The sequence below is a fragment of the Gorilla gorilla genome, chromosome 6 (assembly GCF_029281585.2).
Source record: "Gorilla gorilla gorilla isolate KB3781 chromosome 6, NHGRI_mGorGor1-v2.1_pri, whole genome shotgun sequence".
In the NCBI taxonomy this organism is placed as follows: domain Eukaryota; kingdom Metazoa; phylum Chordata; class Mammalia; order Primates; family Hominidae; genus Gorilla; species Gorilla gorilla.
In genome coordinates, this window is record NC_073230.2 from 27631053 (window position 1) to 27657327 (window position 26275).

General features: G+C 35.9%; 1 protein-coding gene and 1 long non-coding RNA gene across 2 annotated transcripts in view; one reads left to right on the plus strand and one right to left on the minus strand.

Annotated features, from left to right (window-relative positions):
- Positions 1-26275, minus strand: part of MACC1 (MET transcriptional regulator MACC1) — a 310452-nt gene that overhangs the window by 256241 nt on the left and 27936 nt on the right. The window contains exon 3 of the mRNA XM_055392492.2: positions 871-1018. The gene's annotated coding sequence lies outside the window, so the exon portion shown is untranslated. The remainder of the gene's footprint in view (positions 1-870; positions 1019-26275) is intronic.
- The window catches only part of LOC129534670 (uncharacterized), a 29858-nt gene continuing 7883 nt past the window's right edge, over positions 4301-26275 (plus strand). The window contains exons 1-2 of the long non-coding RNA XR_008681341.1: positions 4301-4717; positions 23713-23798. This is a non-coding gene — a long non-coding RNA (uncharacterized lncRNA). The remainder of the gene's footprint in view (positions 4718-23712; positions 23799-26275) is intronic.

Sequence of the window (26275 nt, forward strand, 5' to 3'; positions counted from 1 at the left end):
TTACAGCCTAGTACCCAACAATTCCAATCCCAGTTATTTTAGTGAAAACTCTGCAGATGTGCATCAAAGAGATATACATGAATATTCATTATATTATCAAGAAAACTGAAATCCCTAGGATATTCCCCAGAATATCCTTTGCCATATAAGTGGATAAATAAATTGTGGCATATTAACACAATGAAGTATCATACAACTATTGAAACAGATGAATCACAACTAAAAGTATGAACACATATTAGTAGTCAGTATCTCATGTCTGGGACTCAGCCTTCTTTACATATGTAATTTCTCTTCATCCCATGACAGCACTGAAAAATAGGTATTATAAATATGACTTTCAGAGTCTCAGCAATAGAACGTAACTAAACCACAAGATCGATTAGCAAGTGAGCCACTGACCGGAAGTTACTTGTTCATGTTATAACTACTACATGCAGCCCATAACTTAGGACGCCACATACCCTATGTCAGACTCAAGATTCCCAATGTACCTTCTGAGACTGTCCCACCTTCCAGTTCACATTTCCAGTTATTTTTTAAATTATCATTATTTATTTATTTATTTAGAGATGAAGTCTCGCTATATCGCCCAGGCTGGAGTACAGTGGTGTGATCTCAGCTCACTGTAAACTCTACTTCCTAGGTTCAAGTGATTCTCATGCCTGAGCCTCCAGAGTAGCTGGGATTACAGGCGCCCACCACCAGTCCTGTCTGATGTTTGTATTTTTAGTAGAGACAGGGTTTCACCATGTTGGCCAGGCTGGTCTCGAACTCCTGACCTCAGGTGATTTGCCCACCTTGGCCTACCAAAGTGCTGGGATTACAGGCATGAGCCGCCACGCCCGGCCCAGTTACTTTAAACCTTACTTTTTGTTCTCCTTTGTGTGTGTTGACCACATCTCGTTCACCTGTGACCCCTCCTTCTTTTTTGTTATAGTCTTCTTTCTAGTTCTTGATTTTTTTCTTTTCAAGTAGTTTATTTTATTTTTTAAAGACACCAGAAGCCTTTTCTGATCTATAAAAATGAAAGAAAAAATTAAAACAAGATGGAAAACAGGGAAAAGGAATAAAAGAAATAGAAAAGGAAAAGGAGGGAAGCATGTGTTTCCAGGCATGATAATTAAATAAATCCAAAAATTGTCTCATAAGGTGGCATGCTTAAAAAAATCCAATGTTGCAATAACAATTTCTTTCCCTGATTGGGGAAACTACATCGAAAAAATGGGTAAAATGTTGAATTATGCAATATTCAAATTGCACGGAAACCTCAAATTTCCTGGCAGACCTTTCAAATGCTGTGGTTGATTTTACCAAATATAATGTCCAAAATTAAAAGTTTTTAGCACAGAATAAGTAGCCAAAACTTTGAGGTAGAAAAGCTGAGCTCAAGTTCCTCAGCAAAATGTAACAAACTAAATTAAAATGAGGAACAAATGTCTAAATGGAAAAATATTTTCGAAAAGATAAAATATATTCTTAAAAAATCAACTTAGTAAACTACCTAAACTCTTTTATTTTTTATGAGGAAAGAGCAAAATGAGCAATATGTACTGAGGATTCCTTTGAGGCAAATAACCGTTGATATGAAAAATAGTTATAACCAAATGGAATGTAGGTAGAAGTCCTCAACCACATAAAAACCAGGAATGATACCTTACGCAGCTATGACCTTGAAGGATCATAACCTCTCAGAAACAAAGGCACCAAATGGTCATTAGCTGAGATTCTTTGTGGATTATCCTTATTCTCCAGTCACTCAAGCAGGTCTTCGCTGTCCTTCAAGGTAGTTGTTCCAAAACTCAGTGGCACCAGGATCACTTGGAAGGCTTAATCAAACAACCCTTTGGAACAACCCCAGTGTTTCTAATCCAGAAGATCTGGGATTGTGCAAAGAATTTTATTTCTAACAAAGCTGTCAAATGATGCTGATACTGTGGTTCGGTTCCAAGGGGCACATGTTGAGAACCACATTCTGAAAGCCATTCTAAAAGCTGCTTCCCTAGCCAAATGGTTTCTCTAGCCACTCTCACTATCCCGCAACAAATCCTCTCTCTCATAATCTTTCTCTACACAAACACATCCCTCCATCCATCACAGTACCATCCTAAATCTAAATTTTTTTCTATGAATCCAAGGAGAGGTGGTATAGGAGAAAAAAAAAAAAATCCTCTACTGGAAGGACCAAGATCTGCCTGGACGATGGCATTGCTTGTTTACACAGGTGCAAATCACATTAGCCACATTTAGCATTTCCCTATGTTTTCTTCCAATTAAACCCCATACTCAATGACAATTGCCGCCCAAAACAGGATTTTTTTTTTTTACTTTGTCTAGAGAAACATGAGTCAGTCTTTGTTGGAATGAGTAAATGAGAATAGAGTACTCTAGTATTCATTTAATTTGGGACATGGTTTTTCAATATGCCTTTTAAAAATACTTATGCTGATTTTGCATGATCCATTACTTTTTTCCTTAAGAAACCAACAAAGTTTTGCCCTTATTTATTTTACTATTTAAACTAGGCCCTAAGCAACTAGAAATATTTACCAAATATACAACTTAGCAAAAAAGTCAGAAGATATTTTTTGTGAGGGTAAGGAGTGGGGAGAAATGCAGTGTTTGGAATAAGTAACCAAGAAAACAATACACTTAAAAGAATTATTTCTTTAAAATGTGTCCTTTGAATTGTTTATGGTAGTAATTACATAGTGAAAATTGCTAGTGTTAGCCAGCTGGCAGGTTCAAAGTATTTTTCAATTAGTGCTTGAATACCTGAAACCTCGATGATTTCCAGGAATTTGTACTGTATTTAACTCTTGATCTATGTGATAATAAAAACATGTCCATGTAGGCTATAACTCTTATAGGTGACTGCAAATACTAAAATGTCAGGAGAGCAACTGTTGGACTAGTAGACTTTTCCTTCACCCGCCAAATGCCAAACCTGTCCAAGTAACATTGTATTACTTGTAAATGCAACCAGTATGTTTTTAAAAAGGCCCACAAAGGAATCATAATCAGCTGATGATACACACCTGGTATGATTTTATTGGACATTACCATGCTGTGAGTGGCCTTACTGGATCTTACCCTAGGGCAACTTCTGATGGAATAGTGGCACTCTCTGATTGGTAATTTTTAATAGTATACACCATACACAAGCATACTTTCTCCCAGTTATTAAATACTTCAAGTGTTGCAGCTGATGATTCTGACCAAATATTTAAAAGACCTGACAGGGCAAATGTCAGCAGTTACTTTTCCCCAAGGCAAAGAGTTTCAGAAGATTCTCCAGGGAAGGGAGCAGGCCTCCCAGTGCATTAAGCGGTATTAGAAATCCATAATAATTTCTATGATACCTCCAACCCTGGGAACTCAAAACATTTCATCAATATGTCATCTTGTTAATATCACCAGGTCAAGATGTCTATCACTTCTTTCTATCTTATTATCCTTCCATCACTGGCAGAACTGAAGTTCAGGAAAATCATAATAATTGTGCAGCATAACATCATATTAGTGAGACTAAATCAGGGATATAAAAACAGTAGGTCAGAAACTGTTTGAAGTGCAGCTTAGTGATGTAGTCAAGGAACATATCCAGAAACCTAGATCTGGAAGAAAAGGTATAAAGGACTCCCTGAACAGATACACAAAAGGAATATCTTGGGCCTGTAAAAAATAAAAAAGGTAAAAGATAATCATAAGAGCTATTATTCATTATTTATTTGGAGCTTGCCACACTTCTGGTATCATGCATGGCTTTTCTTGTTTACTTGCAATAATTCTAGAAAGTTGGCTCTACCATCATCCTTATTTTTTTTTTAATTTATTATTATTTTTTCAGTGAAGATGGAATTTTGCTCTGTTGCCCAGGCTGGAGTGCAGTGGTGTGATCTCAGCTCACTGCAACCTCTGCCTCCCGGGTTCAAGCAATTCTCCTACCTCAGCCTCCTGAGTAGCCAGGACTACAGGTGCATGCCACCACGCCCAGCTAATTTTTTGTATTTTAGTAGAGATGGGGTTTCACCATGTTGCCCAGGCTGGTCTTGAACTCCTGAGCTCAGGCAATCTGCCTGCCTTGGCCTCCCAAAGTGCTAGGATTACAGGCATGAGCCACTACGCCTGGCCTCCATTGTCCTCATTTTAAAGGTAGGGAAATAAAGTCTTAGGGACATTATATGCCCAAGATTATAAAGCTACTAAGTAGCAAACCAATCTTTGAACTTAAGGATACTAGATACTAGCAAACAAATTTTTTAACTCTACACAACACTTTCTACCTATAGGTTAAAACTTCTCTTCCAGAGGAAGTGAAATTTGAGACTACACCCTGACCCTGTTGCTGGAGAGTAGTATCAAGCCACAATGTTGATCCCGGAAGATCTCCAAGTTCACAGCAGGACCTGCATCATGGGCATGTGACCTGTGCAATAACACAGAGCCCCACTCTTGGATAGGCCCCATGCTTGGTGTAATGCTCTGCCACTGCCATCTTGAAATACCTAATATGTTTTGAACAAGAGGTCCCATATTTTCATTTTTCACTGGTGCTGCAAATTATGTAGCTGGTCCTTGCTCACAGAGTTGGCAACCTTTACTCCTCAGACCCAGAGAAATGACTAAAATTACAAGAGGCCATGAAGAAAGGAGAAAAGCATTATTTCGGATGAAGAATGCTCATTTTACAGATGATGAACCAAGCTGCAGAGAGGTTGATAGTTATTTGTCTTTTTTATTTGAATTCCCTACAGTATGTTCATTTTACACGTGTGTGTGCATGCACATACCCACAACACACATGCACTTCCTTGGCTTAAATATATTTTGAGAAATTTACAAATAGTCAAATAGCACAATGAGTTTAAACAACAAGTAAGTGTATATTATTCTTCAGTAAAAAAAAAAATTTAAAAACAAAATAAGTGAATAAATAAGGGTGACATTTGCAGGAAGTTGGTAGGACAACTTCAAATAAAAGCAACTTCACAAACATCATGCTGTAAATTCCAGTATACCTACTAGCAGTAGTCCACACATTTGGCTCTCCACTTTCTGAAAGTGACCAAAATAAGGTAAACATGATTAGTTACAAGCTTCACAGTGATCATAGAACACAAAGAAGCCACTTAACAGCAGCACCAGCAATACCCGGAATAAAGAGGGGTGAAGAGGAGCATGTAACTACTGGGGACAGTATCCTCGGTCCCGCCTTTTACAGTATGTTCAACAGTAAATCTCTTTAATGGAGCTCTTTCTTAATGTGTGTTGATGTCATCTCACCCAAAGGCAATTCTGTCAAGTCAGGTGGAGAAGAGTGGGCCCAGCTAGACAGCTATCTGCCTCCCTATTCTAAGATAAGCACACATGTCAGGTTACAATCCCAAAAGGACAGGACTAGTCCAGTAAAGCCCACTATACTTGGTTCCTCTCAACAGAGTTTCCCTTTCCACTTTTCAAGTCAGAGCTGACTGAGACATTCTAGGCCTAAGATCCAGAGCAGCTTTTTCTCTTGAAGACCCAAACAGTTCACTAAGTTAAAGATAGGAGTCACGTTCTCTTGTGAAAATTGAGATGAGTAAATTTGAGATGACAATTGAGATGAGTAGCTAAAATGTAGCCTGAGCAGAAGATCATTCTACCTCTGCACGCTGTGCCATGATAGGGACTGCAGTTTTCCTCAGAAACAGTTTTGTTACTGCTCCCACACAAGAGCATACATTTCCAACTTTCAAGGCCATAGAGCAAAGCTGTAGTACTTTCATTGTGAAAAACACTTAATGACTTCTTTTACCTAATCCCCACTGTTGCCATAAAATATTCCCAGTGATATGTCTCTCAGGTTTAACTTTAAGCAATAGATGTTTCAAGCAAACTCTGAGAAATAAATTAGCTACAAATCTTGTCCCTGGGATTGGACAAGTTTAATTACTGCAAGAGTAGTTGGATATGACTTTGTGTAGTTATGGACCTGCAGTCATTTTTCTTTCCTGTACCCTTCAATGCAAAAAACGTTTTCTGGGTTGTATTTTTCAAAAGGTATAAAGATCAACCCCCAATTCAGAAGGGGTGGACAAGACGGGGGTTTATAGTGTGGCTAATAAAGCTGTAACTGTAGGGTCCTCACTTGCATGGTCTTTTCTAGCAAACTGAGCCAAATTCTGTATTTGTTTTCTCTGCAAAGCTCCACTGCTTCCTAGAACACTTGACAGTAAATCAGGAGACCTCACTGGTTGTCATCCATCAATGTCTTTCCTTTCTTTTACGTAAATGCATTTTTGTAAAGTAGAAAGAATATAGTCTTTGGAGTTAGAATTCTCTGGTTACAGTCCTTCTAGTATAAACTTGGAAAGTTACTAAACATTTCTGGAACTCTACTTATCATCTGTAAAAAACTAGACCAAAATAGGTAATAATTAGTATTACTATCAACATATAACAACCCCACATGCTGTTCATAAGGATCAAATGAAATACTGTATAAAAAGTGGCACAAGAGGACCCCCTGCTTTTCCCCTGGTCTCTCCCTCCTGGTTATTCCAGTGCATATAGAAATACCTTTGCCAACTGGGCCCATTCAAGAATCTTCTCCTCTCAATCAGATGGCTTGGGACTCCAATCTCTGATAGCTTACAAGTTGTGTCTTGGGACCCTGTGTCCTATTCATCACCCTTCATAGAAAATTTTACCAGTGCCATGATTCCTGCCAAAAGAGTGACTGGACTCATCACAGCAGAGGCACTGGAGTGCAATAGAAAGAACGCAGTCTTTGAAAACAGACAGACGTAATTTCAGACCAATGCTTAGAAATGAATTCACTGGTCTGAGCACCATTTTCTCATCTACAAAATGAGGGTAAAATATTGTCTTCAAAAAGTGGTTACAATGATATGTGAAATATATCTCAATAAAGCTTTTTAAAAAATTGTTGTAAATATTGAAATAACACAAATCCCCAATGAACATCAGTTGCTGCTTAAAATGATAATTCTTCTCTGTTTTTCACTTCTGTGCCAATTCCGTTGATCTTAGCCAATGTAATGAGTGGTTACTAACAAAGATATGTAAAGAATATTGGAAAAGAGGAAACAGAATAAACACTGTGAAAGTTTGTCATTTTAGCTTAATAGATTATTAAACTTGACAATACTTTTCTCCTCTCTGAAGGGGATAATGTAAAAATTATTGTATCGTTTAAAATTAGATTTGTGTTAGTACTTTTGCAGTAAAATCAAGTATTTTTAGCCAACACTTGCTGAGTTGTTACTGTATGGAATTAATCGTAAGATTCCCAGCATTCTTTGCCAAGAGAAAAACACTCTTGACATTTTGTGTATACTCACAGTTTTCCTTGGTTTGAACTTCAAACACTGATATGAATCATTTGCATATCATCTGACAAGGCTACCTACTTGAAAGAGAATAAACATGAATCTTTGGTCACTGTTAAGTGAAAACAGAATGTTTATGCACTAACGTTTGCTATGAGAAAGAGCTTATGAATAAAATTTGGTAGAATGGGCAAGATTAAAGACAGACTCATTACACCACACCATCCAATTCATAAAGCAGGAATTTCCCTTAAATTCTCAACAATTGATTACATCTAGTTTTTAATGTTTCAGGGAATCACAGTGTTTCTATTTATTATTTTTGTAAACAGAACGGTGTGCAACAGTATGAACTCTTTGTCAAAGCACTGACTTGAAAAATACTAATGTGTGTACATGTGTGCATATATCTATTCAGAAATATAGACAACTAATAGAGAAAGATGGATATTGATATAGACATATATATGATTCAGCTGAACAAAAGTATTTTTGTTATTATTAATGCTCCACTGATTTCTGATTACTAGAAACTGGAAGATTATTTTATTTTCTTTTTTTTTGAGGTGGAGTCTTGCTCTGTCGCCCAGGCTGGAGTGCAGTGGCACTATCTTGGCTCACTGCAAGCTCCGCCTCCCAGGTTCACACCATTTTCCTGCCTCAGCCTCCTGAGTAGCTGGGACTACGCTTGCCCGCCACCACGCCCAGCTAATTTTTTTTGTATTTTTAGTACAGACGGAATTTCACCGTGTTAGCCAGGATGGTCTCGATCTCCTGACCTTGTGATCCGCCTGCCTCGGCCTCTCAAAGTGCTGGGATTACAGGCATGAGCCACCACGCCCGGCTGATTATTTTCTTTCTTAGAGACAATTATATCTTTTTTTTTTTTTTTGAGATGGAGTCTCGTTCTGTCGCCCAGGTTGGAGTGCAGTGGTGTGATCTCAGCTCGCTGCAACCTCCACCTCCCAGGTTCAAGCAATTCTTCTGCCTCAGCCTCCCATGTAGCTGGGATTACAGATGCCCACCACCACGCCCAGCTAATTTTTGTAATTTTAGTAGAGACGGGGTTTCACCATATAGGTCAAGTTGGTCTCGAACTCCCTACCTCAGGTGATCTGCCCACCTCGGCCTCACAGAGACAATTACATCTTCAAAATTTCACTTATTTCAACACAGTATCAAGTAGTGATGTGAGTTACAAGAAGTCTGGAGGAAAAAGCGGAGAGAGAGGAAAACTGCCCTGGGTAAGAAAGGAAACCAACTGAGGAGACTGAGGATTGGGACAAGTGATTGTAGCCTAAAAGGGAAATACGAAATAAAAAGGCATAACTAATGAGAATATTCTGAGGGAAATACTGAGAGGTATGCATTGTCGACCCTAATATCTAGTTCTCCCACACAATCTTCAGAAAAATCTGTTACTCACTGATTCAGGAAACATTTATAGTGTAAAATAAGAGGCATTGAGTCCAACTTAACAGCAGGAATAAAAGGAAAACACAGCTGCCCAAATGAACATACGGGTTACAAGTAGGGTGAGCTGCCATTGATCTGGGTTTGCCCAGGACTGCCCTGTTTTAAAATCGAAACCTCTCAGTCCAGAGCAAACCAGGATGGCTGGTTACCACAGTTACAGGAACATGTTAGTATATAAGTACATAGTCCAACATAAAGAATGTAAAATATTCAATGTAAATCTCTTTTCTATCTGTATGGATTTTTAAAGTATTTTAAACCATCATGAGGGAGAAAATAAAATATATAAATATATATACCCACATATATATACACACATATATATACACACATACATATACACACATATATATACACACATATATATCTGAGTTATATAGGAATGACTTTAATTTCATGTTTAAATTAATTATGTTTTGTTATTCTACTTTCAGGTGTTAAATTCTAGTGGAAACAGAACAAAATACAAAATAAAATACAAAAGAAACCATTGAGAATAGAATAGGCAGAATTGTCCATCACTGTCGTTTTTAATTCTTTCAATCGACCTAAAAGTTGAACCCCGTCACTTAACCGCCCGAAGTGACAGTGAACCTCTCCAAGAAGGAGCTCTTCCTCTCCTTTTTCCTCCATCCCCTCTTTATTTAATGCAGGTGGAATACTCAAGGTCAGGAGCCTATCTCCTTGCTGAGAGCCTGTGCTGCTCTGGGGAAGCTAGTGGGTTACTTGTGATCAGCTGGGGAGACGGGAAAAAGCCTCAGAGTTGTCCCCACAGCACCACCTGGTGCCAGGTTGGGGTCTTCCTGGACTGCTGTTTAGGAGTTTTGTCCTGTTCTTGCTTTCTACCTCCTTATCATTTTCCCTAAACAGTTTAGTACAAAATTGGGGTTCTCAACCATTCCTCTGCATCAAAATCAATTTCAGAGCTATTTTTAAAAATACAGATGCCCAGAAATCATGCCAAAAATCCAAGATGGATCCCAGGCTTCATTTATTTTTATAAAAAGCTTCTGGGAGATAAATTGAGAGCCACCAAATCATAATTATGAGGTGATAATACACATGTTTTGCTTTGTTTTCTAAAAACATATTATTAAACATAATAAAATATATGGCAGCTGAAGATGCCCATCCTTACCCTGGCACAAACATGTCTCGGGACACTGTGCTAGACATAGGATTTCACTATGATAAAGGAAAAATTTACAGCTCTCTTTCTTGGGGCATGGCCCTTTCTAGTATAGCCTTGTGATTATAGGAAAGATTAGTTTTGTTCCAGATTTTAGGGACAAATTCTTCCTCCCTTAGTGTGATTGTCAGGGTCAATATCTTTGTCTTTTCTTTCCCTTTGAATTGTAAGATCTAGATAGTGACACTTCTGGATAGTGAGGTGATGTAAAGGTTGCCTTTGGCATAAGTCCTTGTTCTGCCTCTAGCTTATGCAAAAAGTGGGTTGCAAATAGAGTGCGACCTCAGCCACTCATAAAATTGTGTGTTTGCCTAGCATTATCTGCTTCAAACCTATTGTGCTAATGGACAATCTGATCTTGGGTCCTAGCCACATACCATCTTGGCCCAACTAACCAGCAGTCTCTGAAATGTAATAAATTCATTTAAATGATGGTGCCATTAACCTGTTTTAGTACTGGCTGGGGTCACTGAGGTTGATGCTCTTGGGTATGATGGGGAAACTAGCTCTGAAAGTGAGGCTAAAGGAACTCTCCTGTCTTTTGAGGAGCAGTTGCGTCACATGAGTATGTTCATAACACGGATAACTGCCTGCCTTTGGGTATATAGATTCAGATTCAATTCATAAAAATTGGTTTGGATGTGTGGTTTCAAAGAAGTAGGTAAGTTCATGGACGGTTAGTTGGATGAACAGACAACAACATTTAGCACTTAAGTGTGACTTCCTGATGATCTGAGGTTGCCTGAATCACAGGGACTTTCTCAGTCCTCTTTGGACCCCAGCACTTAGCATAATTCTAGAATAAGTTATGAATAAATATTGGTGTAATTATTAAAATTAAATGATAATGCAATATGTGTATAAAGACAAAGAGACAGAATTTGTCAGTGAATAAGATGACAGCTCATCTGTAAGAATTGTGTTGGGAAGCTTTCCCCAATCAGCATCTGGCAAAACTTAAATATTTCAGGGGAAGGAATGTGAGAAGTTCATTTTAAAACTTCTAGGATCAAATACAATGAATCTACTGTTTGAATTCAGGTATGAGAAAGAAATTTTAAAATGGTTAACTAAATTTCATGGCCCCAGCAAAATCAATGTTATAAAAATACAACTATATGGGAAATTGCAGATATTATAATGTTATGGGCAAAAGCAAGGTATAAAATATTTTATATGGTATAATGCCTTGTGTGGGTATACAAACATATACAGCTTGCAGAGTTTTTTAATAAAGAAAAGTACGAGAATAAAATAAAATTCTCACCCCCAAAATCTACTATTGATGTTTTGTTTTGTGTGTATTATTTCAAATGGCATTTCCCTATTCACATAAAATATTATTAAAAAGGAAAATATAAAGCATATAGTAAAAGCATGTACTGTGTGGGTATCTCTGAATGCAAAATAATGTTCACATTTTTGTATGACTATTCACGGTATCAACATTCATTTAAATACTATTTTCCCTTTGCCTTTCAAGAACAATTTACATCCTCAAATTTTAAAAAAATGTATTTGTTATTTTGTATTTCTTTTGCAAAATCCTTTACTACCATTTTCCCAGTTTTCTGTTGATGAACTTGAAAAATATTCTAATACTAAATATATCAACCCTTTATATGTTGTATATCACATATGCCAAATATCATCTCCCAGTATCTTCTCAGTTCTCCTATTTTATTTACGATATTTTATGTCATATTCTAATATTATGTTGACAAATCTATAAATCTTTTCTGACTTGGCCTCTGTTTCTATATTTATGGTTAGAAAGATATCATCTACCCTGAGATAAAATGAATATTAACTTATATTAGCTTCTGATTCCTTATGGCTTTAACTTTTTTTGATGAACTCTTTAACCCGGCAATATTTTATTTTGGTATATGATGCAAAATTTACGGCATTATTTTCCAAACTATCCACTATTCCAACAACCATTAAAAGAAATCTGTTACCACCAATATCATAAAATAAATGTGTGTGAATATGTACAAAATATATACATATATTTAATCAAAGTTTTGGTTTTTCTCTTCTTTTTCATGGATCATCAACTTTAAAATACGACAGGCAAAGGCAGATTTAAAAAATTGATCAAGCGATAGAACATAAAAAACACTTATAGGTTATTTTCTAAGATATCTGCATCTAATATATATAACTCTTGATATATTTTCAAATGTATTGCAAAATCAGCATTTTCATATAATTGCATATATGCATATATGTTCGTGAAACTATATATCTATATGTTCACATATTAGGGGGTTTTGTGCCTCTGGCACTGGTAAATAACCAAGAAAAATTTTAGGTAACATTTCATCCTGTCACCAGAAGACTGTCACAGTGTTTAATCTTGAAAGCAGGCTTTTCTTCTATTTCTCCTTCTTATCCTTTACTTGGATGAAGAAATAGCATTTTAACATGACTCTTGGCCCCAGTGATAAAACCTAATGCTAATATGTTTGCTGACGGTGAAGCTGGAGCAGCCTTAAATCAATTCCTTAGAACTATTTGGAATATAGCAAATATAAAGCTGGAACAATAATAAAAATATTTCCATTGTAGGCTACAAAGAAAAGACAACACTGAAAATCAGAGATCAGTGTTAGAAGTGGGTTCTACAACTGACCTCTTCGATATCCTTCAGTATTATTGCACCACTTGAGCCTCTGTTTATGCTGTGGTGCCCATTTCATAGGGCAGGTGTGGAAATCAAGTCAGAGATATTAAAGATGACAGTGATTTGTAAACTGTAAAAAAATTACTAAGTACAAAAAATGTTCTCTCAAAACTTATTAATAGAGAATATTTTTAGGTTTCTGAATAGACTATTGTTTTATGGTCAGAGTATAATTTAATTTCATTTTACAACATATACATAAAACATCATGTTGCGCATCTTAAATATATACAATCTTCATCAATTATACCTCAATAAAACTCGTAAAAATAAAAGAGAAGTCTATACATGAGATAAAATGGCATAGAACTGTAGCAGGGTTAATTAATCTGTCAAGTCTCACTGCTGATGATGGCAGTGCCAGATTCAACCCGTACTGAGTTGATCAAGTCTATTGTTTTCAAAGTCTGGATTACTAATCATCATGTTTCTCAGTTCTCTGAAAATAGGGATAAAACAACAGTTAATTTAAAAGATTAGCCTTATGCAATGTCTTTTAAAAATTCAACATAAACTTGCCTTGTGCCCAGCAATCACCCTGGATGTTTATCCCAGAGAAATGAAAACTTATTTTCATAGAAATGTATTTGCACAATTGTTTATAGCAGCTTTGTATTTAATAGCCCCAAACTGGAAACAACCAAAATGTCCTTCAGTGAGTAAATGATATAAAGAACTGTGTTACATCCATACCGTGAAATATTACTCAACCATAAAACGAAAGAAACTATTAACACATGCAACAACTTAGATACATCTCAGGCATTATGCTGTGTGAAACAAGCCAGTCGCATAAGGTATGATTTCATTTACATGACATACTCTAAATGATAAAATTATAGTGATGGCAAGCAGATTAGTGGTGCCAGAGAATAGGGATGGTGAAGGGAAGAGGAGTGGATGTAACTATAAAGGGGTACCGCAAGGGAGATCTTTGTAGTGATGAACTGGTTTTGTATCTTAATAGCACTGGCAGTTATACAAATCTACACATGTGATAAAATGTCAAAGAGCTATACATACACACCTTGTACAAGTGTCAATTTCCTGGTTTTGATATTGTGCTACAGTTATGTAAGATGGTCCCTTTAGGGGAACTAGATGGAAGGTATATAGGATTTTGTACTATCTTTCCAAATTCCTGGGACTCTATAATTAGTTTAAAATAAAAAGTCAAAAAACTGGAAATACACAAGCACAGAATGTCTGAAATTAAACAACAAATGATAACATTTGGCCTGAAATTTGTCTCTTTGTATCTAATTATATCAACTTTTTAAACTATGCTGTTCAAATACACTCTATTCTTATAACTATTTTATACCTGTTTAATTTTTATGTTTCTGTTGATGTGATAAAATTTCCCACCATGATTTTGAAATTGTCTCAGTCTTTTGTAATTCAGTCAGTTTGTGCTTCCTATATTAAACAGTTCAGGGCTTTGCTGTCAATCCATATAAGTATGTGAAGGTTATATTTTCTTAGGATTTTTTCTTTATTTTTCTCTGGTGTTTCTCTTTATCCCTATAAGTGCTTTTTTGTTCTAATTTATATTTTATGTGATATTAATATTGCTATACCAACTTTATTTTGATTATTGTGCTTTACCATTTTAACGCACTTTTTTCACAGTTTAATATCTCTGAAATCATGATGCATATGCAATTAATTTCAGAATTTAGCTGCCTTTGTTTTTTTTGACATTATATAAAATAATAATGCATCTTACAGGGGAAGTCATAAATCCAATGAAATAGAGTATTTACCTGACATATTTTTTCCCATCTTCTTATTTCAACCATTTGACTGGTTGTCCAGCCCCAAATTGTTGGACTTTTTTAAACAATTCACACTGACTGGCAGTCTTCACCTTTAAATAATTGAGTTCCATCCCTTTAAAATCATTTAAAAACATGATTTTTAAATTTATCTCCATTACCTTATTTTGTGTTTACTTTTTTACTTTTATTTCCTCCTTCTATTAGATGAATAAAATGTTCAATAGCTCCTCTTGTTCCCAATTCCAGGTTTTTAAACTCTATACATTTTGTAGTAAGTTTTAAGATCTCAGTTTACCTACTTACTTATAAATATTCATAAGAATGTATAAATTTATTTTATGTTTCTTACTAATACTCTAAAACAAAAAATGATCATAAAAATATCTGCTTATTGAAAAATTTCACACTATTATTGTTGCCCAGAATGTTAATCTTATTTCACACACACACACACACACACACACACACACACATACACCCCAGAGAATAATTGATTCAATTTACGCCTACATTTTATACAATTCTGTGGTCATCATTATTCTTATGTTCTATGCTTTTGTCCTGAATTAACAAGATTTACAGTTGTATACCTTCAACATTTTGAAGACATTATTTCATTATCTTTCGGCATGTATTAGTGTTGATGAGACAGCTTCAACAGTCTGGTTGGTGTTCTTTTGTAGGCAGTTTTTTATCGTTCTGTTAAATTTTAAAGAACTTCTCTAAATTCTTGAGAGTCTTTAGTTTCACTATGGAGTACACCTATGCAGATTTACCTTTTTGTTTTTGTTTTTTTGAGATGGAGTTTTGCTCTTGTTGCCCAGGCAGGAGTGCAAAGGTGCGATCTCGGCTCACCGCAACCTCTGCCTCCCGGGTTCAAGTGATTCTTCTGCCTCAGCCTTCCTGAGTAGCTGGGATTACAGGCATGCACCACCACACCTGGCTAATTTTGTATTTTTAGTAGACATGGGGTTTCTCCATGTTGGTCAGGTTGGTCTCGAACTCCTGACCTCAGATGATCCTCCCATCTTGGCCTCCCAAAGTGTTGGGATTACAGATGTGAGCCATCATGCCCAGCCCAGATTTACCCTTTTTATCATGCTAAGAACTCATACCTTTCTTCAATACTGAAAAACATTCAACTATTTTCTCTATCCTAGTTTCTCTGGATTTTTTTTCTGGAAATCTGATGAAATGAATACTCTTTTCTTCAGATTTATTAACTTTTATGAACTTTTATCTTCTTTTGCTTCGTGCTGTGTTCTCAACAAATAAATCAGTGCTAATATCCCATTTGTTGAGGTTTTCTTTTTCCATATATTAGGTTTCCATTACTATGACTACATTTGTCAATGCTAAATATTCTAATCAGTGCTTTTTCTTTTCCGTTTGTCCTTTGAATAAGGTCTTGCTATCCTACAGAAAAAAAAAAAAAAAATCCATCATTTAAAATCTGACTTTTTTCAGATTATTTTATATAATTAATTCATTTTGATTAAGTCCACTTAATAATTATGGCTGTGTTAGATATATTACTCTGCATTCTATTTCTTCAAATGTTTCAGAATTTTGGTTTCCAAGGTCATGTTAATTAGAAGGTATTTTGTCTGTTTTGTTTCTCTCCTCAATTCTGTGCTCTCTTCTCTCTGTCCAGTGGATTTCGGTTGCCTCCACTGCGTTTCTTAGGTCACTAAATGGTATTGCTTCTGTCCCATGTTGGTATTCGATATATTGCAGATCCATGCAAAAAGCCTGGTGAACAGTTCAGTTCCTGACTGGAGGCTGTTTCTGAGTATTTTCCATTTCCTAGGCTGCTTCTTGTTAATATCTGAAGCCCCACACAGAAGCCAGCAGGAGTTGTTGTTTTTTTGTTTTTTGTTTTCAAAAGGCTTCCATGATTTGGGGGTTAAGGGTAGCTGACATCAACCAGTGGTTTCAACCAACAAATAAGATTCTGGTCTTGTGTCTCAAACAAAGATCTTTTAAGACTCAATCTACTTACTAAAGCCAAAATTCAGCTCCCATTCTTGCTTTCACACACGAAGTGTGGTAGGTCTGTGGATTCAATCACCTTCTCACACTGTATTTCTGCTCCAGTTCTGCTCTATGAATTGTCAACTGTGCTTTGGGGCCCAGACGTTTTTTTCTATTTTACTATGAGCTGTTTATTGATATTTCTAGGAGAGATAAAAGAGTGTCAAAACCTGAAGTTGCTCATCTTGATCAAAATTCTGCTAAATTTTTTAATTAAAAAGTAAAATTCTTGCCTTGTTCAGGAGAGAATATACTTATTCAATTCAGATAATGATAGAAAGTATGTTCAAAAATACATAGGCAATGGCCAGGCGTGGTGTCTCATGCCTGTAATCCCAGCACTTTGGGAGGCCGAGACAGGCAGATCAAGAGGTCAAGAGATTGAGACCATCCTGGCCAACATGGTGAAACCCTGTCTCTACTAAAAACACAAAAATTAGCCGGGCGTGGTGGCATGTGCCTGTAGTCCCAGCTTCTCGGGAGGCTGAGGCAGGAGAATTGCTTGAACCCGGGAGGAGGAGGTTGCAGTGAGCCGAGATTGCGCCACTGCACTTCAGCCTTGAGACAAAGCAAGACTCCATCTAAAAAAAAGGAAAAAAAAAAAGAAAAAAAAATGTATAGGCTTAAATTAGCAAAGCATATAAATAGCAAAATAGAAATATTGTACATAAAACTAGCAGTTTAATTGATTAATAATTCTAAAGTGTGCCTGGGCGCAGTGGCCACGCCTGTAATCCCAGCACTTTGGGAGAACAAGGTGGGTGGATCACTTGAGGTCAGGAGTTTGAGACCAGCCAGGTCAACATGGTGAAACCCCATCTCTACTAAAAATTTAAAAAAATTAGCCGGATGTGGTGGTGCGTGTCTGTAATCCCAGTTACTCAGGAGGCTGACACAGAAAAATCACTTGAATCCGGGAAGCAGAGGTTTCAGTGAGGTGAGATTTCACCACTGCACTCCAGCCTGGGTGACAGGATGAGCCTGCATCTCAAATAACAATAATAATAATAATAATTCCAAAGTATGATTCATTAAGAAGGCGAATATAAATTGGCAAATATTTATGAAATATGTATAGAAATAAAGGAAACTAAAACAAAGTCACAGAAGAATATAACTACAGATTCTAAGAACAATAAATGATTTTGAAAAAGCATAAATGTGACTTTAAGCTAATAAATTTGAATGGCGATACTAAAAACTGTTCTAAGGATGTATGTGTGGTGTGTGTGTGTGTGTGTGTGTATAATTAACATTTACTTATAAAGTAAAAATTCTCAATGTACACATAAACATGAAAGAAATAGGACTGCCAGCTAAAACTATGTTCTAAAAACGACCTGGACAATTTGATTCCATATCGGGTTCTAACAAAACTTTTAGTGATAAAAATCTTACATTATATAAATAATACGTATTACAAAGAAAAATGGAATCTTTGTAACAAGCATTATATTGATAGAAAGGACAGTTACAGTACAAAATATTGTAGTGACATTCCACTGAATATTAGATTAAATATTATACATAAAATATTAACTAATAAAACTTGTAAGTGTATTAAATGAATAATACATATTAACGAAGTTAGGTTTCCCAGGAACAAATGACTGCTTAAGCATTTGATAATATATTCAGGCAATCATTGTATTAATTTAATATGTAAAAACTATGATTATCTCAATGCATTCTAAAAAATCATTTGCTAAAATTCCATATTGAATTTCATAAGAAAATGCCAACAACCTAGAAATAGATGAAAATTTTTATCTGGTAAAGAGTATTTGCCATAAACCTTTCTTTTATACCATAATTAATGATAAAATATTAAAAACATTTGCATTTTAAAAGGTACAATATAATGAGATTCCATATTACTGTTAATTTCCTTCACAGTAACCAAAGGGCTCATAACCAGTGCAATGAAACAATAAAAATAAATTAAAACATAGAACTTTCAAAAGAGAGAGAAAAATTATTATTTATAGACTGTATGATGATACTCCTAACCAATTCAAGAGGATAACTGACAGATTATTAGAACTAATGAGAAGTCTAGGAGGTCAAATAAAAGATAAATAATAAAAATTAGTGATAGACTGGATTAAGAAAATGTGGCACATATACACCATGGAATACTATGCAGCCATAAAAAAGGATGAGTTCATGTCCTTTGTAGGGACATGGATGAAGCTGGAAACCATCATTCTCAGTAAACTATCGCAAGGACAAAAAAACCAAACACCGCATGTTCTCACTCATAGGTGGGAATTGAACAATGAGAACACATGGACACAGGAAGGGGAACATCACACACTGGGGACTGTTGTGGGGTGGGGGGAGGGTGGAGGGATAGCATTAGGAGATATACCTAATGTTAAATGACGAGTTAATGGGGGCAGCACACCAACATGGCACATGTATACATATGTAACAAACCTGCACGTTGTGCACATGTACCCTAAAACTTAAAGTACAATAATAATAATAATAATAATAATAATAATAATAAAATTAGTGATAAATCAATTTGATAATATGGAGACAAAAGTGACTCCATTTTGGCTGTTAACCCACCATGTTGACTTCTGATTAACCCCAGTCCCATGAATGCCTCCTGATTCCTATTTGCTGTTCTTAGTGTAAGAACATGTCAACCTTAATATTATTGCACAAATTACAGGATATGATGCACATCGCATTCTTGCCTATTCTGAAGGGTTGTCTTTAATTGTCTTGCTGGACCATATATACCCTTTCCTACTGTATATAAGCCCTGGGCCTGGGAATAAACAGTGCGAAGAGTTGCCTGTCTTGCTACCGCCCAAGACCATGCTTCTGTTTGTAAGTTCCCCCCATAAAACACCCAATACCAACAACCTCGATTTGTCTTCCTCATTCTTTGGTTTCTGGGCTCCTTTGACACATGGGAGTCACTTTTCATATATGCCCTTTCACAGAATAGACAATGTAATGAAAAAAATCCCATTAACAATAGCAGCAATATCTATAATACACAATATTTACAAAAACTAATGGGAAATCTTATGTAAAAACAAATTAAACTGTAGAAAATTCTTATTCTATAAAGATCTCAATCTTTCAAATTAAACATTTAAATAGAACTTAATTGAATTTGACTAGTGGGGTAGCCTGAATTCTAAGATCACCCCCAGTGACTCTCAACCATGTCAATCCCCTCCTGTGAATGGGGGTTGAATCTGCTATTACGATAAGATGCCTCATCCATGATTATGTTACATTGTATGGCAAAAGGGAATTTTTGGTGGATGTACCCGACTTAATCAAGTAGGCCCTTTAAAAGCAGAATCTTCTCTAGTTCATTGCAGAAGAGGAATTCAGAGATTAAAAGCATGATAAGAATTTGACAAACCATTGCTGGACTGAAGACTGAGGGATATGAGCAGCCTCTAAGAGCTGAGAGTGGCCCCTGGCTGTAGTTGGCAAGAAAACAGGGACTTCAGTCCTACAGCTGCAAGAAACTAATTCTTTCCACTAACAAAAACAATCTTAGAAGCAGATTTTTCCCCAAAGCCTCCATAGGAGAATTCGGTTCAAATGACACCTTGATTTTGGCCTTGTGATACCTTCAGCAGAGGGCCAAGCTTCATTGTACCAGACTTCTGACTTGCAAAACTGTGAACTGATGGATGGTTATTGCCTTAAATCTCTAAGTTTAAATGGTAATTTGTTTTGTAGAAATGGAATCTAATGTAACGAGATGCTTTAACATTCATCAGAAGGAGAAATTCTCCACAACGTATTTTTCTTGCTTTCGCTTCTTTCCCTGTAATATCCTAATTCCAACAGTTATTCAAGTCAGGGTCCTTCAATACCTGATTCTAACTTTTTTTTTTTTTTTTTGAGGGAGAGTCTCACTCTATTTCCCAGGCATGATCTCACCTCACTGCAGCCTCCGTTCCCGGGTTCAAGCAATTCTCCTGCCTCAGCTTCCCAAGTAACTGGGATTACAGGCGCCCGCCACCATGCCCAGCTAATTTTTGTATTTTTAGTAGAGACAGGGTTTCACCATATTGGCCAGGCTGGTATCAAATTCTTGAACGCAGGTGATTCATCCACCTCAGCCTCCCAAAGTGCTGGGATTACAGGCATGAGCCACCACACCTGGCCCCTGATTCTAACTTTTAAGGATTATTCCTCACTTCATTGGGTCCTTCTTGGCTTCCTTCATCTATTTAGATTTTAAGTTCCAACACTGTAGTCATTTGCTCTCAACTCTCAAACACACTTAAAAAAAATTATTTCAATAGCTTTTGAAGTACAAGTGGTTTTTTTACACGGATGAATTATATAGTGGTGAATTCTGAAATTTTAGTGCACCCATCACCCAAGCAGTGTCTCGAGACCACTTTTATTCAGTCATACTCATCTGAGAAACCCCAAGATTAACAACATCTAACTCACTACCTTTTGCTGAAATTTGTTGGATTTAAACATGAGCAGCAATCTCAATTGTGCCCAAAAAAGAATACACCAAATCTTATACCCTTCTACCTAACTCACCCTCCCAATCTCTGAAACAATTTTCTCATATCTTCTACTCTTATTTCAAACTTGCAAAACTCCTTTTTTCTTTCTCATTATCAAATAAACTCTTGGCTAACTACTTCACTAAAAAATAGAAGCAAGCAGTAAAGAATTGTTATAAATTTTCAACCTATCTAATAAATGTCTTGCATTTATATCTGTATAATTATACTCATGCTATTTCTTGGGTATCCATTCAGGAGAATGATACACAGAGGGAGAAAAATATAATTCAGCTCCTTGTATGTTAGAAATGTTTACCTTTTGTCTGCTGAAATATTTTCACTGATTAAACAACACTCTTCACTCTTAACTAGAAAAATTTTTCTTTGTGTAGGAGCACCATTTTCCAGCAATATTGATGAAACATTTGAAAGAAATGACATAACTTTTCCCGAGGAAAGGTTATTCAAAAGGAAACTGGAAGAAACGTCTTTTATAATATTTCATATTATTTCTTATTTTCTTTAAAGGTATATTATAATTGATTTTATCATAAAGGTATGCAATTTAAACATTATTATACTAAGTCTTAGAGACGAGAATATTCTCAACTTGAACTTACTTCAGGTCAAAGATTCTTTGATTATGATTCACAGAGAACTTTTCCTCTTTAATCGTGAGGGTAGAACACACGCCATTACTTTTCAATCTCCTGGTAAGATTGTGAAGAATAAATAGTATCAGTTCTCTCTAAGAGGTAGAAAAACTAAGCCTGAATTCCTCCCAAAATTGTTATTTGTTATTTGAACAGAGGCTTACACTTTGCTATCATAAGAACTCATAAGAAAGATTGCTCTTTCAAATTCTATCAATATCCCAGCCATTTCTCCTTTGGAAGCTTTTAAAAGAATATTTGAGATATTTATTCTTGCAAAATCTATCTTCTGGTATTCAAACAACATCAAAAATTGGCATTACAATTACCTAAACCAAGGAGGCATCAACTGAATGAAATTGACATGTAATCATAGAAAAGAGACAAGAAATAAGGAAAACTCTTGGGATTGGGTTGGATGCCCAAGCTAAAAATGAGATGGTGCTTACAAAGTTTATTTAAAAAAAAAAAAAAGATTTTCTTTAAACAGATTTTAATTTATAAAGAAATATGAAAAAGAAAATTTTCTGCTTTTTTATAAAAGGAGGAGGATAAAAATAGAGAACAAAGTGAAATCAATTACTTTTAATATTTTAAAATCATTACCTATAAGATAAGATATGAGAAAATAAAGAAATTGAAAACATAAGAAATCTGGCAAAAGTAAGGACGAGACTGTCCTATGTACGTTAACTTAAATCTTCAGAAACTTACAATAGCTAGCAATTACTGGTCATGCTTTGTGCAGGCAGGCTTCTAAATGCATGGCATCTATTATCTCCTCTAACCCTTACAGTAATGCTGTGCAATAGGTGACATTATTGTCTACATTTTGCGGTTAGGGAGACTGAGGTACATAGAGATTAATTAACCTACCCAACATCATCCCGGTAGGAAGTAAAGAAGACAAGAGAAAAATCCCAAGATTCTTGCCCCAGGGTCCACATTCTCAATGACTACTCTTTTGACTACACACAAAGTCGCATATGGCGAATGTCCTTGGACCCTAATGTAGAAAGCTTGAGTAGCTCTTCTGAAGGAATAACTACAGAATTATCGCCGAATGGACAGAGCTACTATTACATTTACGATAGAGTTCCAGTTCAGTAAAGCCTAGCTTCTCGGCTGCACAAGTTGTTTTTCTTCCTTACTTCCTCCTGTTACCTTTCCATAACCTCTTATAATCTAAAATCATCTTTGATTATTATGAGGTGAAAGGGACCTGCTAACTGGGACACTTTCCAGGTTTTCTAATATAAGTAATATGAGGTATTTATGACCAACAACATTCTAAATAGGATTGGATACTTTCAACAGAAAAATTGGTCCAATAATATGTTTACTAACTCATACTAAGTAATTAAAAATTACAGTATTGTTATAATCACCAAAATAATAATAAGGCTTTGTGAATGTATGGCTTTTGTCATAATAGGGCACCATAAAAAATGCAGCATAATATTGAAAAGGTAAAATAATCAAATAAATAAACGACAGCCAAACATATTAAAAATGGAAAATTAGTCTATTATAGTTAAGTCCACTGGAATAATTATTAAAATACTATGTGGAAACTGTGACAATTTATATAAATAACAACAATGTCTAAGGAATTAGTTTGAGGAACCTGAATTAGTCTGTTTGAAAAAAAAAGGAAGAATGAACTTATAAAAGATTCCTTAGGGAATATAAATAACACTTTTTGAAAACCTAAATATAAAGATGTTAATCTCTACACAATTTTAATACCCAAACAAATTAGTATAAATAACCTGTAATGTAGACAAAATTAATTATAAAACATCCTTCATTGGAATATTACACAGTCATTAAAAATAATCTTGACGAAAGTATTTAACAGCATAACATATGCTTAGGAGAGTATAGTAAGAAGAAATAACTTAAGACATGGTACAAAACAAAATACATAGAATAATTACTATCATGCTTTATAAAATCAGATGAAAAGAAACAAGACTGAAATGACATAAAGGAAGTCCCTAACTTACAATGGTTCAACTCACAATTTTTTGAATTTACAGTGGACTTATTGGGATGTAACCCAAGCACAAGTGAAGAAGCACCTGCATTCAAAATTATTGCCAGTACCTGTAAACACATGTAAATGGTAAGACCATACTAATTTTGTTTTACTTTTCTATATTTTCTAATTTTTAATGAGCATACATTATTTTATATTAAGATATTATTTTACATAGAGAGGACAATAGTAATAAAATTGTAACTAGTTTTTAATTAAAGAGGGATAGGAATACATTTAATGAAAAACAGAATGAAGAGGAAACCACAACAGGAACAAAAAAATTCTTAAAATTGTGGTAAACTCTAATATGAGTTAATATTTCATGGGAATCCTTTGATTCTAACAATCCTTTCACTATACAGGACCAGCAACCTATCAATCTGACAACCTTCTTGTCCTTTGCCTGCCTTTCCCACAAGCCTTCTCCCTCCTCCCACATCTTAAACTCCAAGGACAGTCAGAGTGACCTTCGTGCATGCCCCTTTACTCCCTAAACACTCTATTAGTTTCTTTGACTAGCTAATGGAACTACACTTAAGACCTTGGTGAAATTGAACACTCTGCCCAATTATTGTAACCCAGAAGCTTCTTGGAACTGAAGGAAAGCACACAATCCTACTGATCAGACTTGCTTTCAATTTGGGGTTGTTAACCCCAGCTGGGCTCTTCATGCTGCCAGACAATGCGACTTTATGTTTCTGGTATATACATCTCCCTCTCCCTTCTTGTGGAATCTCCAACACCCTTCTCTGTTGTCATTTGCCCCTGGTGACCTTGCTTCATATTTTAGTTAAGAGGAAAAAACTATCAGAGAGAATGAATTAGTCCATTCTCACCCTACTATAAAGAACTGCCTGAGACTGGGTAATTTATAAAGGAAAGAGGTTTAATTGACTCACAGTTCTGCATGGCTGGGGAGGCCTCAGGAAACTTACAATCATGGTGGAAGGGGAAGCAAACACATCCTTCACATGATAGCAGTAAGGAGAAGTGCCGAGCAAAAGGGGGGAAAGCCCCTTATAAAACCACAAGATCTCCTGACAACTCACTCACTATCGCAAGAAGAGCACAGGAAAAACCATCCCCATGATTCAATTATCTCCACCTGGTTCCACTCTTGACACGTGAGGATTATTCCAATTCAAGGTGAGATTTGGGTGGGGACACAGAGCCAAACGATATCACAGAACTTCAACCTGGTTCTAACAAAACATTCTTTTGACTTCCTGTATTTGAACCCCTTTGCTTGGATTTCTTTCTCATTACTGTGGGTGAGCTGCCTGTGCTATCAGCCAAGTCTCACCTCTCAACAGGACTAGCATGTCCATTCCTGCTCATCGACTCAAAAAAGTTGTAAAAACTCTCTTGCATCTCTCTAGCATTACAAGTGTATTTTCCTCTATTGCACCTTTTCTATAAGCATAAAACATCATGATGCTTTTTACATCTTTAAAGAAAAGTCAAACAAACCTGTCTTTGCCTTTCCTCCTTTCTTCCTTCTCCAGTTCCCACCCCTTCCCTTTACAGCAAAAACAGGCACACACACAAAGTACTTTCTCCCTTTATCCACAAATATTTTTCTTCTCTCTCTCTCTAACAACTTCTATTAATTTTCACCCATTCTCCACTTTACCAAAAGTGCTTTTATCAAGGTCACCTCTGACATTCTGTTGCCAAAGTCACTGGTAAACTCTCATTGCTCAACATGCTTGACCTATCATCATGCGAGGCAGCTTATCACTGTCTCCTCCTTAAAATAGTCAGATTATATTACTTGGGTCATATCACTTGTCTGTTCAAAATCTTGTAATGGCTTCCTTTCTCAATCAAGCAAAAGCTAAAGTTATATAGCCTATATGGCTTTATTCTTTAACATCTGGCCTTGTTTCTTGTGTGAATTCATCTGAGATCATCTCACGTAGACTCTAGCCGCACTGGCCTTACCTTTCATTCCTTGAACACAGCAGGCATGTTCTTGCCTTAGGGCCTTTATACTTGCTGTCTTCTCTGCCAAAAACACTCTTTCCCCTGATATGTGTGATGCCTTCCTCATCATCTTTAGGTATTTGCTAAAATATTGCCTTGCTTATGAGGACTTTCCTGGCCTCCTTATTTTTTAAAAAAATAATATACACTTCTCGTTGCACTTCTCTGCCTTATTTTTCTTCATGTTACTCACAAAATATAATATGCTATATATTTGACTTATTTATTTTATGTCCTATCTCACCATACTAGAATGCAAGCACCAAAAGAGTGGTAATTTGTTTATTTATCTGTTTTGTTCACTCTTGTATCCCCAGAGCTTAGAAGAGTTTCTAGCACATAGTAGGTGCTCAATAAATAATTGTGGAGTGACTGTTGCATAAATTTCACTTCCCCTTGAAAACTGAGAAAGAAACAAATTACATTAATAGAATAAAAATCATTGTGGCAAATCAATGGAGGTTTGTAAAGATTTCCTAGGTGATTTGCAAATCTAGTTCAAATGTGATATATACATAGTTTGCCTGCATGGCTTTCTTGAAAGAAATGCCAGCAACAGTGTGAAAGCTCTGGAA